Below are 15,897 nucleotides of genomic sequence, written 5' to 3'. Positions count from 1 at the left end.
GCTTTCATTTCAACCGAAGATCAACCCTTGTTGATTGATCTATGTGCCCAAGAGTAGAAAAGTAATTCTAAAGCAGGCTCCCGGCCACTGCTCTCAGCAAACTAACTCTTGGCAAAAGTGGCACATTTTGTGCAAATTATCTTCTGTTTTTGTCCATGTTTTGATTAAACTCTGTTAGCAAAAGCTATTTGACCGTGGCTACGTTAACAGGTTTCTATTTTGAATATGAAAAAGTTTCCTGAAAAGCGTATTACAGGCTAATTTAAAATACTATGCAAGTAATTTGTGTGAGTGTGTGTGGGGAGGAACAGGGCCTATTGGGAAGGTGAGATAGAATTGTTGTTTGGCGTGTTCGAGTTGAGTTGAGTGTACGTCCTTTTATACATAACTGCAAAAGGTAGATAAAGCAGAGGTTGGGAAATTCTTTTCTTTGAAAGCTAAAATCGAAGACTTGTACCACAAAGCAATGAGTGAAACACTGAAGCTGGACTATTTTTAGTTCCCTCTATGGTCTTTTAAATTTAAAAACAGAGGAAAAGATGTTAACTCACATTCTCCCAGACTTGATATGAGAACTCAAACGGAGAATGATTTCAAAGAAAGTCAACTTTAACGGCTGGAGACCTGCCTATATGGGATGGCAGAGTCCATTAGGGTAGCTGAGCCCTGCTGGAGGGAAATTTCTCACCGAAAGATAGGTCTCAAGGCAAGACTAGCACACTGACAAAGAGTTAAGGATGCTGGTTCATTAGATGAGGAGGAATCTGTCAGAAGTACAGAGGATGGATAAAGAGGATTGAAAGACAACGTGAACGGTTTGGCAGATGTTACCAGGTCTGGCATTAGATCTGTTACAGGATAGATATTTTGCTCGGTAATATAAATGAACAAAGTTGGCAGACAGTTACCAAGTTTGACGCTAGTTAGAGGATAGATATTTAACTCATTAATACAAATGAACAAAGTTGGCCAGATAACAGAATATAGGAAATGGTTAGCATGCTGTCTATATAAAGAGCACAAACCCCACCTGAAGACATTCAGATTAAAAATGGTCCAAGGCAGGGAGTTCCCACTGTGGCGCAGTGGTTAACGAATCCGACTAGGAACCATGAGGCTGCAGGTTCAATCCCCGGCCCTGCTCAGGGGATTAAGGATCCAGCATTGCCGTGAGCTGTGGTGTAGGTCGCAGATGCAGCTTGGATCCTGCATTGCTCTGGCTGTGGCGCAGGCCGGTGGCTACAGCTCTGATTAGACACCTTGCCTGGGAACCTCCATATGCCGCGGGAAGCAGTCCTAGAAAAGGCAAAAGACAAAAAAAAAAAAGGTCCAAGGCAAGTCTGGAGCCAGTTAGACAGAAAGGGTCCTCAGAGATGAAAGATGCTCTTACACTTCCAAAGAGTGGCTCTTCAGAACCAGTCCCAGTAGAAACACCATCTAGCACTTGAAAACAGTAAACCCAAAGGTTTCTATAGATGGGGTCAGAACATTTTATAAAGAGGAGTCGCAGGGAATTCCTTCTGTGATGAAATGACACATGGATGTGTTTCAGGGGCTAGAAGAGGTTGAGGAGGACAGAGAATGGGAAAGATATTAACTCGGATGAGTGTATTATTTAAGAAAAATATAAATAATAAACCTCAGGGCTGAGTGGCAACAGCGTCTCCAAGAAGGGGTGATCTCTTAACAGCCTGGATGATAACAGGGGACACACGAAATCACTGAGGAGAGTTTAGCAGACAAGAGACCCACGTTAACTGCCAAAACTCAGTGCTGCCTTGGGATCATCACACGGATGAGCATCCAGGTTTACTGAGGAAAATGGGCCTCAGAGGGCAGGCAGCACGTCAGGAGCCAGCAAGAAATGGCAAGGGAAGCCAGTCGGGACTGCCATAAGGAACTTGCTCCCATGTCCAAAGCTCGAGTCATAAAGAATACGGACCTTGAGGAGTTCCCGTTGTGGCGCAGCGGTTAACAAATCCGACTAGGAACCATGAGGTTGCGGGTTCGATCCCTGGCCTTGCTCACTGGGTTAAGGATCTGGCGTTGCCGTGAGCTGGGGTGTAGGTCGCAGACGTGGCTTAGATCCTGTGTTGCTGTGGCTCTGCTGTGGCTCTGGCCGATGGCTACAGCTCCGATTCAACCCCTAGCCTGGGAACCTCCATATGCCATGGGAGTGGCCCTAGAAAAGGCAAAAAGACAAAAAAAAAAAAAAAAAAAAAAGAACATGGACTTTGAGTAGCTCCAGCAAATGCTAATGAATCAACAGGTCTACAAAGATCCAGATATGCCCTATCAGTGACTGTTGCTTGGATGATGTTTTAGGGTTGGATAGATGAGGATGAAAAAGGAACAGTCCTAGGATCACCTTTCTGTGGAAACAGTTTTGTTTTTTCTTGGGCTGCTCCCTCGGCATATGGAGGTTCCCAGGCGAGGGGTCAAATCGGAGCTATAGCCGCTGGCCTACGCCAGAGCCACAGCAACGCGGGATCTGAGCCGTGTCTGCAGCCTATACCACAGCTCATGGCAACGCCGGATCCCTAACCCACTGAGCAAGGCCAGGGATCGAACCCACAACCGCATGGTTCCTAGTCAGATTCGTTAACCACTGCGCCACGATGGGAACTCCTGTGGAAACAGTTCCTGAGACTGAATATCGCAGCCTGTGCTCTGTCAACCGCAGATGGTGCCATCCTATGTGGTCACCATCAGTGACCGTGGAGTGGACACACCTCGCTGCCAGCCTCTGACGACAGTGCAGCAGGCTTGGCCCAAGAGACCTGAGGCCTGGCAGATGCCTGGGTACCACCGTGAGTTCTGTCCAGGGTGGAGATGTTGCAGCTTTTTTTTGGACTCCTCCGGGAGGGAGAAGAACTCTGCAAGGCAATGGTACGGGACTTGGTGAAACTGACAAGGCAGGTTCTGGTTACAACTGCATACGGTCATAAGTTGGCCTCAAGAATACGCAGAAGGGAACTCTCATTTCCATTACAGTCAGAAGTGTGTCCAAGAATATAAACAAGAGATTTAGTGAAGCAGACCCACTTGTGACCACCCAAAAGAATGATCACTGATTAAGCGCCCCGGAACCGAAGCCTGCCTCGCGCGTGACATAAAAACGCAGATTCTTGCTGACAGAGTCAAAGAGTTAAATGAGATGGGTGAATGCTTTTGTCATGCATTTTGCCAGAGACAAAATTTAAAGTTAATGTGGAGAGGGAGTTCCCATTATGGCTCTGTGGTAAAGAACCTGACTAGTATCCATGAGTACACAGTTTCGATCCCTGGCCTCACTCAGTGGTTAAGGATCTGGCATTGCCGTGAGCTGTGGTGTAGGTCACAGACAAGGTTTGGATCTGGCGTTGCTGTGGCTGTGGTGTAGGCCAGCAGCTACAGCTCCGATTGGACCCCTAGCCTGGGCACTTCCATATGCTTTGGGTGCAGCCTGAAAAAAAAGACCAAAAAAAAAAAAAAAAAGTTGATAAGGATATGTTTTAAAGGCTAGAAGATAGGACAGTGGCTTTAAACAGCCACTCAATGTGCTGTGCTATTATCTTTTTCCACTATAACAAAAAGGGGGACAGATGTTTTCATGACTTATGACTTACGGTTCTTTCGAAAAGTAAAGTTAATTTGATTTGTTTGTATTGACAGTAGAGTTGCTTAACAAGAGAATTACATTTGTTAGCAGGTGTCAAGTTTGAGGTTGTCTACACAGTACAAAGTAGCTATAAGCAATATCTGTACCCTCTTTTCAAGTTTTCTCATTCAATGCCTATAAATCTAAATTATCATCCAATGTCTGTCAAAAGAACTCCCATCATAACTGGTTAAAGGGAATACACAGAGAGAACATGGAACTAAACAATTTCCCAAGTCAAACCTTTGTTGCATTTAAAATTAAGCCTATTTTTACTTTCAATCACTCAATAAATATTTATGCTGAATACACAGAACATGCCAACCACATGCCAAGGACTGCTAAGTTTTTAAGGCTGCTGAGTCCAAAAGTGGCAGGAAGTGCATGCTTACTCAGAGGCCAGCCAGTCTTATAAAAAGTCTGTAAGAAAGCTTATGGGGAGTTCCCGTTGTGGCGCAGCAGAAACAAATCCGACTAGAAACCATGAGGTTGCGGGTTCAATCCCTGGCCTCGCTCAGTGGGTCAAGGATCCGGCGTTGCCATGGGCTGTGGTGTAGGTTGAAGATGTGGCTCGGATCCCATGTTGCTGTGGCTGTGGCGTAGGTCGGCAGTTGTAGCTCCGATTAGACCCCTAGCCTGGGAACCTCCACATGCCGTGGGTACGGCTCTAAAAAGCAAAAAATTAAAAAATTTAAAAAATAAATTAAAAAAAGAAGCAACAGCAAAAATTAAAAAAAAAAAAAGAAGAAGAAAGCAAGCTTATGGGAAATGTCAGTTGATGAGGTCAATGGAGAAGTAGGTGGATTGGGATAAGGAGCTTGGATTTTATCTGGAAGACATTTTTTTTTTTTTTTTCTTTTTCGGCCGCACCTGCAGCATATGAAAGTTCTCTGGCCTGGGACTGAATCTGAGCTGAAGCTGCAACCTATGATACAGCTACAGCAATGCTGGGTCCTTAACCCACTGCACCGGGCTGGGGATGGAACCACTGCCTCTGCAAAGACAACCCAGATCCTTAACCCACTGTATCACAGCAGGAACTCCTACTTAGAAGGCTGAATGCATGCAGCGTGTTCAGCAGAGAAGTCACCTGAACAATTGTGCATTTTAGGATACTGGTTTGGAGGTTGGTGGAGCTGGAGGCAGGAATGCCAGGTTGGCGCCTATTGCAATTGTCTTATTTTTTTACCTTTTCATGCTGAGGGTAAAAACCAAGTTGACAATGTGCAGAGTATAATATACCAGGGGTATTTAAGAGATAGGACTGAAAAAAAATCTGATGACCTGGTGAATGAGGAAAATGTTGAGGGAAAAGAAAAAGAGGGAAAGAAGCAAGTGTGGGTGAAGATGATGGGTTCAATTGTGGAAATGAACTTCAGGTTTCTGTGACCCTGTCAAGATATTTGGCTTTTGAACTTAGAAGCAAGGCCCTGACAGGTATTTTATGACCCATTTCCTTCTTTTTCTTTTTGCTATTTAGGACCACCCCCACAGCCCATGGAAGTTCCCAGGCTAGGGATCAAATTGGAGCTATAGCTGCCGGCCTATCCCACAGCCACAGTAAGGTGGGATCCGAGCTGCATCTGTGACCGACACCACAGCTCAGGGCAACACCGGATACTTAACCCACATCCTCCTGGATTCTAGGTGGGTTTGTTAACCACTGAGGCAGGAAGGCAACTCCCTATGGCCCATTTCTCAGGTCAATGCTGGCAGCATGCAACCTCGATGTCTCCTCTGGGACAAAGAAAAGGCTTGCTTACTGCTTGATATAAAAGAGGTGGCTTCCCTCAGCTCAGGGTTCTTCTCTTATAACATCATCTATGGCACATTTAGGTTTCCATCTTGGCCCCTTATACAGGGGGGCTGATCAGGCTCTAAGGTCCATGAGGATAAATCTGGTGAAGCCAGGACAACTATCTGGCAATACAAGATAAAACCTCTGATGGACATTGGCCAAAACCTTCTCTGAGACCAGCCCATCACAGAAGGGACACAGTGGCCACAAAGCAGCACACTGGCAAGGATCTCAGAGGACATAACTAGTCTGTGCTTCATCTCTAATTCTGTAAAATCTGTGGTTCAGGTCTAAGCCCCAGTCCTGTCTTAATTAAGAGTTTCATGTTCTCCAGGATATTCCAACTTATCTCTTTAGTAATTGGGGAATAGCTTTTTCTGGCATGTGGGGTCCTAAGTTAGAAAGACTTTGCCCTTTTCATAAAAATGTCACAGTTATTACTCATTCCACCCCAGATCTCTGGAAAACAGAAGGAACCTTTCATCATTAGACATAGAATATTACAGACTCCTTTTTTTTTTTTTCTCTGACCACATGCAAATCCTTTACCCTGAGAGCTGTAATAGGCCCTGAAGAATTCTATGTCTACTGGGAAAGGTGTTCCAGATGCTTAGAGATTGCAGATTGGATGTGGGTAAGTGCAGATGAGGTTAGGAGGTAAAGGAGGTTACGAAGGACAAATTGTTAATGGGGTACAAAGTATATTCTAGGAAGGGAACATTAGGACGGGGCTCAAAAGCGAGATCAATGGGATTATGAAATGGAATTCCAAGGGAAGTGGCAATGACACCCTTCATTTGACACAGTCACAAAGCCCTCCAGACGAGAACATGCACAACAAGTAAGCATTCTGCACTTGGCAGGAGAATAAACAAGATTATCTCATAAATCTTTTCTCCATCTACCTTTTAACTCTAATTCCTGTGACACTTAGAAGGAATCATTAAAGGGCTTGGAAGAAGAGGTTTTCAATAAGCGGAAACTATTTTTTTTTTTAGACTTCTTAAAGGTTAGCTCCTTACAGGCAGAAATTTCTCCTCTAAGAGTCCTTGTCAATTACTTTGAGACATGACCAAAGAAATTTATCCACTTAGAAAAGCTCTTTTTCAATCATTGACTGAGCTAGAATTGTGTTGTGCTCTTTTGTTTTTGATTTTGCTCTCTCTACCTACGTAAGCTCCTAAGCACCAAGACTATGGCTTCTTCAGCCTCATCAAATCCTTTCATTACTCCTTTCATTTCATTATTCCTGTGGCCTCCTTAACTTTAGTGCTATTTTCTTTCTCCCACGAAGCTTCCTGAATTCGTGGTGTATACCCACTGTGTCCACTGCCTCACTATCTGAAGTCTCAGCGTTCGCATTAATTAAACAATCCTTTGAAAGATTTTCAGTGACCACCTGTATTTTCTCAGTCTTCCTATCATGTGATATTTGATATCGCTGACTCAGCCCCTTTTAAATCATCTGCCTCCCTTGCTTCTGTGACATAAGAAGTCCTGGTCTTTTTCCTCCCAGTTTTTATTTCATCTTTACTGGCTTTCGTATTCCCTCTGCTAGACAGGACACATGGATAAGAAGGTTACTTTCTTCTGCCTCCTATACTCTAACTTTGGTACTTCCTTGGCTGCACCCATAGCATGCAGAAGTTCCCAGGTCAGGGATCGAACCCACACCACAGCAGTGACCTGAGCCATAGCAGTGACAATGCCAGATCCTTGAACTGCTAGGCCACCAGGGACGTTCCACCAAAGCTCAGTCACCACTTTTTCTTTTCTATTCCCTTTTATCAGAGGTTTTTTTTTTTTTTTTTTTTCATTCTCATGGGTTCATCCATCATCACACATAACTCCTTAATTTCTACGCCTTATCATTAACTGATCACTGGGCTTGTTTGCTTGAATGTGCCACTGCCCAGGTCAAATTCAAAATCAGAGGTGGCACTTGGAGTGGCTAAGCAATGAGATCCTGCTGTATATATAGTTCAAGGAATGATATTGAGTCACTTGTGATGGAATGTGATAGAGGATAATGTGAGAAAAAGAATGCATATATATGTACGACAGGGTCACTTTGTTATACAGAAGAAATTGGCAAAACATTATAAATCAACTATAATTAAAAAAAAAACTTTAAAAAATTCAAAGAAGCAAAAGAGAGGTGGCCATGAGGTGACAGAAGAGATACTATATGCTTGAGTTTTAGAGCTATTGTCTTGGCTCTTCCACTAACAACTGGTTGACCTTGGTTGGGCAGGTTATGCAACATCTTCAAGCCTTGGATCACCTGCCTAAAAATGGGGGTTCTGGGCAGGGGCCAGCATTTCTGAATAACGCTTTCTGTGACCCCATCAGCTCTACAGAGGTGACATGGAAGGTCCAAGAAGCAGATCTCTAGAATTCCCACTCCTTTACTACTTTATTTTTTTTTGTATTTATTTTTATTTTTTTTAGCAATAATTCGAGAAGGATTTATTTTCTATAATCATGACATTTAATGACATGATGTATTTATCTACAGGCAGTGCTTTTACTTTATTCTGTTTTATAATGCAGGATTCCTACATAAACTTTCATTTAAAGAAATGTCCTTATTAAAAAAAGAAAAGTCTGAATCCAGATCCTTCCTGATGTGGTTATTCTAAAATTCTAGAATTCTTTTTATTTTTTATCTCTTTAGGGCCACACCCATGGCATATGGAGGTTCCCAGGCTAGGGACTAAATCAGAGCTGTAGCTGCCGGCCTACACCACCACACAGCAATCTGAGCCACATCTGCGACCTACATGGCAGCTCATGGCAATGTCTGATCCTTAAACCACTGAGTGAGGTCGGGGCTTGAGCCCTCATCCTCATGGACACTATATCAGGTTCTTAACATGCTAAGCCACATCAGGAACTCCCAGAGAAGCCATTCTACAGGAAGAATAGACAGATTCTGTGTGTGAAGCAGAGGTAAGAGAAGAGTTAAAAAAAAAATTTTAAGCACAGCCTGGACAACTAGCAGAATAATGATACTAGAATCAGACGTGACAGAGAACGAGAGGTAACTGGATCCAGTATCTTAGAAATACTGAATGTGAGGTCTTGGAAAAGCAGCTGGGTCATGAGCTCAGGACAGCACCTGGGCTGGGAGTGGCTCTTCAGCCCCACTTCCATCTCTGCCTGCCCGGTAGGTGGCAGTGTGCACGCCTGTCCCTGCCACCCTCAGAGCCATCCTGCCTGGACTTCCTGGAATGGTCCTTAGCAGTGAGCTAAGTCCCCCGCACACGGTCAATCTACGACCCACATTTTCCCAAGGAGTAAATAGTAGACTCTCGGTAACGTCTATTGAATTAAATTGAATGAGTCTGTTATCACAGAGAGGATAACCTTCGTAGGTGAGGCCAACTGGCAGTCCTAGGACCTCGTCTGTACCCTTGGCCTTGAGTGATTTACCAGAAGTCTATGAGGACTCTCTATAATGCAAAGGGAGGAAAACCATGCAGTTGCTTTGGGTGTTTTACGTCCTTTTGGTCCTAAATATATTTGTTGTAGCATAATTTTAAAGTGAAATAATTTACTGTTTTAGATTTAGATACAGTACATTTGAGTTTCTGTTATTAGTGCTTTCAATATATTTTTAAATATTAGCTTTTTGTAGAGACCACACCTATAAGCTTATAAACTTTTGTCTTTCTTTTCCTTTTTAAAGTTGAAGACAACTCTCTAGTTCACTTTATTATTATTTTTTGGTCTTTTTAGGGCCACACCTGCGGGATATGGATGTCTACAGATGCTCGTCTACACCACAGCCAGAGCAATGTCAGATCTGAGCTGCATCTGTGACCTACATCACAGCTCATGGCAATGCCGGATCCTTAACCCACTAAGCGAGGCCAGGGATTGAACCAGCGTTTTCATGGATACTAGTCGAGTTCGTTATCGCTGAGCCACAATGGGAACTCCCACTTGAATTTTTAATAACCTTCCTTAGTTTTCTCATTACAAATGGACATATATTTATAAACATACACCAATTTATAATGTAGAAAACTTACAAAATATAGATTAAAAAATAAAAATTAACTAGAATTCTGCTATGCAGGTATAAGCACTGTTAACATTCAGATAATTACCTTTCATATTTTATATAAACCCTCCCCACACACATATAATTATAATATATAGTTGTTTAATTTCTATTTGAAAAAAGGATTATTCCATGTATACTTTATTATTATTATTATTATTGTCTTTTTAGGGCTGCACTCAGGTATATAGAGGTTCCCAGGCTAGGGATCGAATTGGAGCTGCAGCTGCTGGCCTACGCCACAGCCACAGTCACGCCAGATCCAAGCCACATCTGTGACCTACATCACAGCTCACAGCAATGCTGGATCCTTAACCCACTGAGTGAGGCCAGGGATTGAACCCGCAACCTCACGGTTCCTAGTTGGATTCATTTCCGCTGCACCATGACAGGAACCCCCGCACGTCTACTCTTAATAAGAGAACTCCAATAATTTTAGTTTTGTGAGGTTTTCCATTACACACTAAGAATAACATTGCTGCCTGGCTAACTTAATTATGGCTGTCACAGTTCCCACCAGACTTAACCTGTGTTCTCAAGCTGGCGATTAGATGACTTTCTTTTTGGCATAGTTTTGTGACAGCTATATTAAATAAAAGCTATCTACGATTGAGAAAAAATTCTTTGTATTCCTTTAACTCCATTCATTATTTAAAGTGTAGGTTGGAGTAGTTTATATTGGTTCGACTATCTGCCACTATACACATTACCCGAATGGAAAAAACCACACTTGACCCCCCCAAACGGTTGTGTGTTTTGCAACACGTAAAAAATATACCTCACAGTTCCATATCTCTGTAAGTCCATACCCTCAGAGCCTGAGAAAGTACTGACATGAAAAATCTCCTTAACCAATAAAAATGGAGCAGCAAACAGAAGAGACTAAAGTGAAATACTTTTAAATGCATGTGTGTGCATCCAGAATTAGTCAGTTTGATTCATCTTGTATGATACTGACTCTATTGCTGGTAAAGATTAATTGTATTATGGTGCTCTTGGCATGTTATTTTCCCAGTCCATTTCTCAGTATGACATGTCTTATTTTTCTCTGCTACAAAGCACCCACGATCATAATTTTCACCTGCTGAGTTTACATTACTAGGGGTAATATTAAAATTTGGAGGGTTTTTTTTTTTTTTTTGACCTTAAGGTAAATTAGGTCATGCGAATAGATGGGATGCAATCTGATAAATGGGAAAGAGAGACATTTAATTACTATTAAAGTAAAATTAAATTTCAGAAGGCTGGCCAGCCATACTGTGAGCTCTTAGTAAACATTAAATAGTCTCTCCTCCCCAGTGCACGAAAATCCAATTCTCTCTTCTCATTGCCTTCTTTCATATGCCATCTATGAGAAATATTCCAAGAGCGAAGTGCTCTGGAGTGCGTGGGGCAGGATGAATGTAGAATTTGGGGACCTCTGCATTAAAACAATATGAATAACGGCAATGATGACAATATTAATGGCTCGCCCTCACTGAGTGCTCGGTAGATGCCCCATGATGGTACTGCTATTATCCCCATTCTACAGATGATAAAATTGAGGCACAAATAAGCACAGTAGCTTCCTGATCTTCTATACCCAGAAAGTGGTGGCTATAAGCCCGGGCCCCAGATAGTCAGACTATCAGTATATACTGCTTTTTGCCTGAGTTACTTCCCAGGGAATGGCGATATCTTTTTTTTTTTTTTTTTTTTTTTGTCTTTTTAGGGCCACACCTGCAGCATATAGATGTTCCCAGGCTAGGGGTTGAACTGGAGCTGCAGCTGCCAGCCTAGGTCACAGCCATAGCAACACTGGATCCCAGATACATCTGTGACCTACACCGCAGCTCCTTAACCCACTGAGTGAGGCCAGGGATCCAACCCAAGTTCTCATGGATGCTAGGTGGGTTCATTCCTGCTGAGCCATGGCAGGAACTCCAGGGAACTGCAACTTCTTGACTGTGTTCAAGTCCCAATCTCAGCCTGACCCCTTTTCTTACTGAGGGGACAGAAGACAGTGGTTGATGATTTCCCTTTTCAACAGATGCTGTCTCCGTGGTGGGCCATCTGCTCCTTGAGGACAGTGACTGGGCTGTGATTGTGTGTGTTCCCAACACGCAGTGCTGTGTCTGTGACACCGCACTGCCCATCATGTGGACTTGGGTGGACATGGTTAGACGTGGCTAGCTGTCAGCCCACCTATCTTTTGTGTATTCTCCAATTCATTTTTTTTTTTAAAGCTATGCCTGCCACATGCAGAAGTTCCTAGGCCAGGGATAGAATCTGAGCCACAGCAGTGACCAGGCCAAATCCTTACCTGCTAGGCACCAGGAACTCCTTCCAAATTCTTATAAACTAGAGTCTGGCAATTACAACTGGATATTTTCCTTTTTGGGTTTGAATCACAGCAAAGTTTAGCATTTGGACTAAAGTCTTGGACCCCTCACTCCAGTATAATTTAGTTAGAACATATCAAACCTCCACCAGTCTTTCATCTATCAAATATTTATCGAGCTCCTGCTCTATGGTTGGGTTTGTTCTAGATAACAAGATTCAATGATGAAAAAACAGTGGTTCCTGCTCTCAAAGAATTTAAGAGTCTAGAGGATGGACAGGCATGTAAAATACATTAAAATACAGTGTGACGTAACCATGACAAGGGTTGGCCTTGGGGGGCTGTGGGAGCCCGTAGCAGCACCTAATCTGGAGTGAGGTGGATGGTAAGCAGTAGTTCCCCAAAGTGTGGTCTGCAGACTGACAGTATCAGGAGCTTATTATAAGTGCACATTCTCAGGCCACTACCCAACAGCTCCCACCCCCACCCCCAGTCTCAAACTCCAAGGGGAAGCCTTGCAATCTGTGCTTTTAGAAGGTCTCCTTTTGGGAAACCCTCCTTCACTGTTGGTGGGAATACAGATTGGTACAACCACTGTGGAAATCAGTATAGAAGTTCTTCAGAAAACTAAATATAGAATGATCATATGATCTAGCAATCCCACTCCTGGGCATGTATCTGGACAACACTACAATTTAGAAAGATACAGGGACCCCTGTGTTCATAGCAGCACTATTCACAATAGCCAAGACACAGAAGCAACCTCAATGTCCATCAACAGCTGAATGGATTAAGAAGATGTGATACATACGTACAATGGAATACTACTCAACCATGAAAAAGAACAAAATAATGCCATGTGCGGCAACATAAACTAGAGATGACATACTGAGTGAAGTCAGTCAGAAAGAGACAAATTCTATATGATACCACTTACATGTGGAATCTGAAATATGGCACAAATGAACCTATCTATGAAACAGAAACAAACTCACAGAGAGAACAGACTTGTGGTTACCAAGGGGGCAGAGGGAGGGAGTGGGATGGACTGGGAGTTTGGGATTAGTAGAGGCAAATTATTACATTTAGAATGGATAAGCAATGAGGTCCTACTGTACAGCACAAGAACTATACCCAGATTCTCGGGATAGACCATGATGGAAGATAATATAAGGATGGAATATATGTATAAGAGTGACCAGGTCACTTTTCTGTGCAGCAGAAATTAGCACAACATTGTAAATTAACTATAATAAAAATTTAAAAGAAGCTCTCCTGATTCCATTGCTTGCTAGATCCTTAGAGAATGTAAGACTTACAGATAAAAACCACTAGGCAAGAAAACTTACACCAAATTAAAATCTGTAGTATAAGAAATTTCATTGGATGAATGACCTCTACTACTACAATTTTTCTGTGTGTGTGTGTGTGTGTGTGTGTGTGTGTGTGTGTGTGTGTGTCTGTATGTCTTTTTAGGGCCATACTGTGGCATATGGAAGTTCCTAGGCTAGGGGTCGAATCAGATCCGCAGCTGCTGGCCAACGCCACAGCTGGACACACAGGCTGGATCACAGCAAAGCCAGATCTGAGCCACATTTGCCACCTACAGCTCGCGGCAACAGGGGATCCTTTAAACCACTGATCAAGGCCAGGGATCGAACCCACATCCTCATGGGTACTAGTCCTATTCTTTTGTTCTGTTTTGTTTTGCATTTTAGGGCTGCGCCTGTGGTATATGAAAGTTCCCAGGCTTGAGCTTGAATCAGAGCTACAGCTGCCGGCCTACATCACAGCCATAGCAACTCATGATCCAAGCCGCATCTTCGACCTACACCACAGCTCACGGCAATGCCAGTTCCTTAACCCACTGAGTGAGGCCAGGGACAGAACCCACATCCTCATGGATCCCAGTCGGGTTCTTTAACTGCTGAACCACCAAGGGAACTCCCGATTAATCATATTCTCAACCCACTGAGTCGCAATACGAACTCTGCTACTACTGCAACTCTAACTTTCAGAGTCTCTAAAATTTCTGTTCCCATCTTAAAGTGAATGGCAACGCAACGTGCTTCATCTTCAAGACCACCTGCAGATGAGACAGAGAAGGAATGGTTTGTTTTTCTCACCTAATCAGGCCACACAGATTCACAGAGCTGTCTCAGGCTGCTGGAATTCCCACGTCCACTCAATCCTCAATCAATAAGTGTTATAAATATACTAGAAATGTGTCCACCTACGCAGGCTCATAACTGTGTTATGCAACGCACACCTATACGTTATCTGCCTATGGGACCTAGGTGGGGAGCTAGGCTTATCCTAACGGGGCTGTTCAGAATATTGGAATGATGATAAATACTCTGGGAATATGGAGAAGATAATAATTGATTTGGGCTGCTCGGAGCATATGGCCCCAAGAAATGGGAATTGAGCTGGGCTTAAAAACAATGGACTATGCACTGCAGGCAAAGAGGATGACATGATAGATGGAGGAAAGCTGATTTATCAATAAAAAATCTAATTATTTGGGGTTTTTAATGAATGGTGCACCTAGCTGAATTTGACCTATTGACTAAAGCCATTTATTCAGGATGCCTGGTCAACAGCTATTCCCGAGATCAGGCCAGCAGTTACTCTGTTCTTACCAAGGGGACCAACTTGAATAGTGTCATACAGAGTGGTCAGGAACGATCCTGAAGCTTACAGCGGGACCAGAGACCTACATTAGACTTGTGCGCATGTGCATGCGTGTGTGTGTGTGGGGTGGGGGTGGGGGGAGGGAATTACATCCCCAGAGGTTGGGGGGGGGCCGCTGTACAGAGGTCACCCTTGCAGACCTTTCTCCCAGCTTCAAGTCCCCTTTCTCGAAGCTGGCACGGAACGAAACTGTGCAGATTAGATTCTGAAAGTTTCATAAACATAAGCAGCTCATCAGCATACACTGAACCATCTGGAAACTGTCCAGACAAAGAAAGGCACTGTAAATCTCGAGGGAAGCTGACATCACAATACAAACGATGGTGATGCTGAGCCTCACAGCCACAAATCTCTCCTACAAGGGCAAGTTCAGGGCTGCGAAGGCTTAGATTTTCTTGCAAAAAAAAAAAAAAAAAAAAAAAAAAAAAAAAAAAAACAGAAATTGTACCCCCCCCCCAAAAAAAAACCCTATTCAGTGTTCCAAGCTGTTGAGTCTTTCCAGGGGAACCAGCGGAATCTTCAAGAAGGCTGCCTGCTGGCTACTGGGTGACTTTCTGGAGCTGCTAGAGAGGTGATGGGCTGAGACCTCCCTGGCTCAGACACCTGCACAGCTAAGAACTGCAGCCATTCTTCAGGAGAATCCCTCTGCCCTTCTAGACAGGATAAACAACAGGAAAGCCTCTTCCTTCAGGGCAGCATCTTTTCTCCCCAGCTCAGTGTTTGCTCTGGCTGAATTGGGAAGATGAGGAGGGGTTCATACCACAGTGTGGCTTGCAGAAGCTCTGATATTTTGTGAGATCCCAAGATAGGTTTAGAGCCACAAGCGGGAGGCCTGCCACCTTCCTGGAGGGGTGACTGCCATGCCCAGTTCCAAGAGGCACAACAGGATGTCTGGTACATACCCAGCAGTATGGCTGGTTGTCCCTCTTGGGGGCGGGGTGGGCAGGCCGGGAGGGAGGGAGACTGCCCTTGGCAGTGAACTCACGGAGGAAGGGGCGATTCTGATTCCCACCCCTCAGGCCCCAGATGGAGCAGGGAGGGATGGAGAGGGGCGCCTCCACCAGGGCAGGAAAGATTTGTGAGGCTGAAAGATTAGAATATACTTCACTTGCTCGTGGGTAGGCTGATGCTGACCCTGTAGTTACCTCCAGGAAGCTCACCAGTATTGCATCTGCTATTTAACCTCCGAGGTTTTTGCTTTGAATTCCAAGAATAAACTTCTTTGCAGACAAACTTTTCATTATGTGGGCATGTCCGTGCCCCTTAAAACAGACTTGCGGTGAAGGCAGTTTCGCTACTGGAGGTGGCAGGGACAGTGTGCCCTTCTGCCTGCCGGGGCGGATTGACAGGCGCTGGTGGGCAGCAGGAAGTGATGA

General features: G+C 43.9%; 1 protein-coding gene across 14 annotated transcripts in view; it reads right to left on the bottom strand.

The window, feature by feature from the left end:
* ENOX1 (ecto-NOX disulfide-thiol exchanger 1) overlaps window positions 1-15,897 on the bottom strand; it is a 660,000-nt gene that overhangs the window by 42,244 nt on the left and 601,859 nt on the right. The gene's annotated exons all lie outside the window — the stretch shown is intronic.

Source organism: Sus scrofa, chromosome 11, assembly GCF_000003025.6.
Source record: "Sus scrofa isolate TJ Tabasco breed Duroc chromosome 11, Sscrofa11.1, whole genome shotgun sequence".
Classification (NCBI taxonomy): domain Eukaryota; kingdom Metazoa; phylum Chordata; class Mammalia; order Artiodactyla; family Suidae; genus Sus; species Sus scrofa.
The sequence above is the reverse complement of the archived record's forward strand: the minus strand, read 5'-3'. Positions and strand labels throughout refer to the sequence as shown.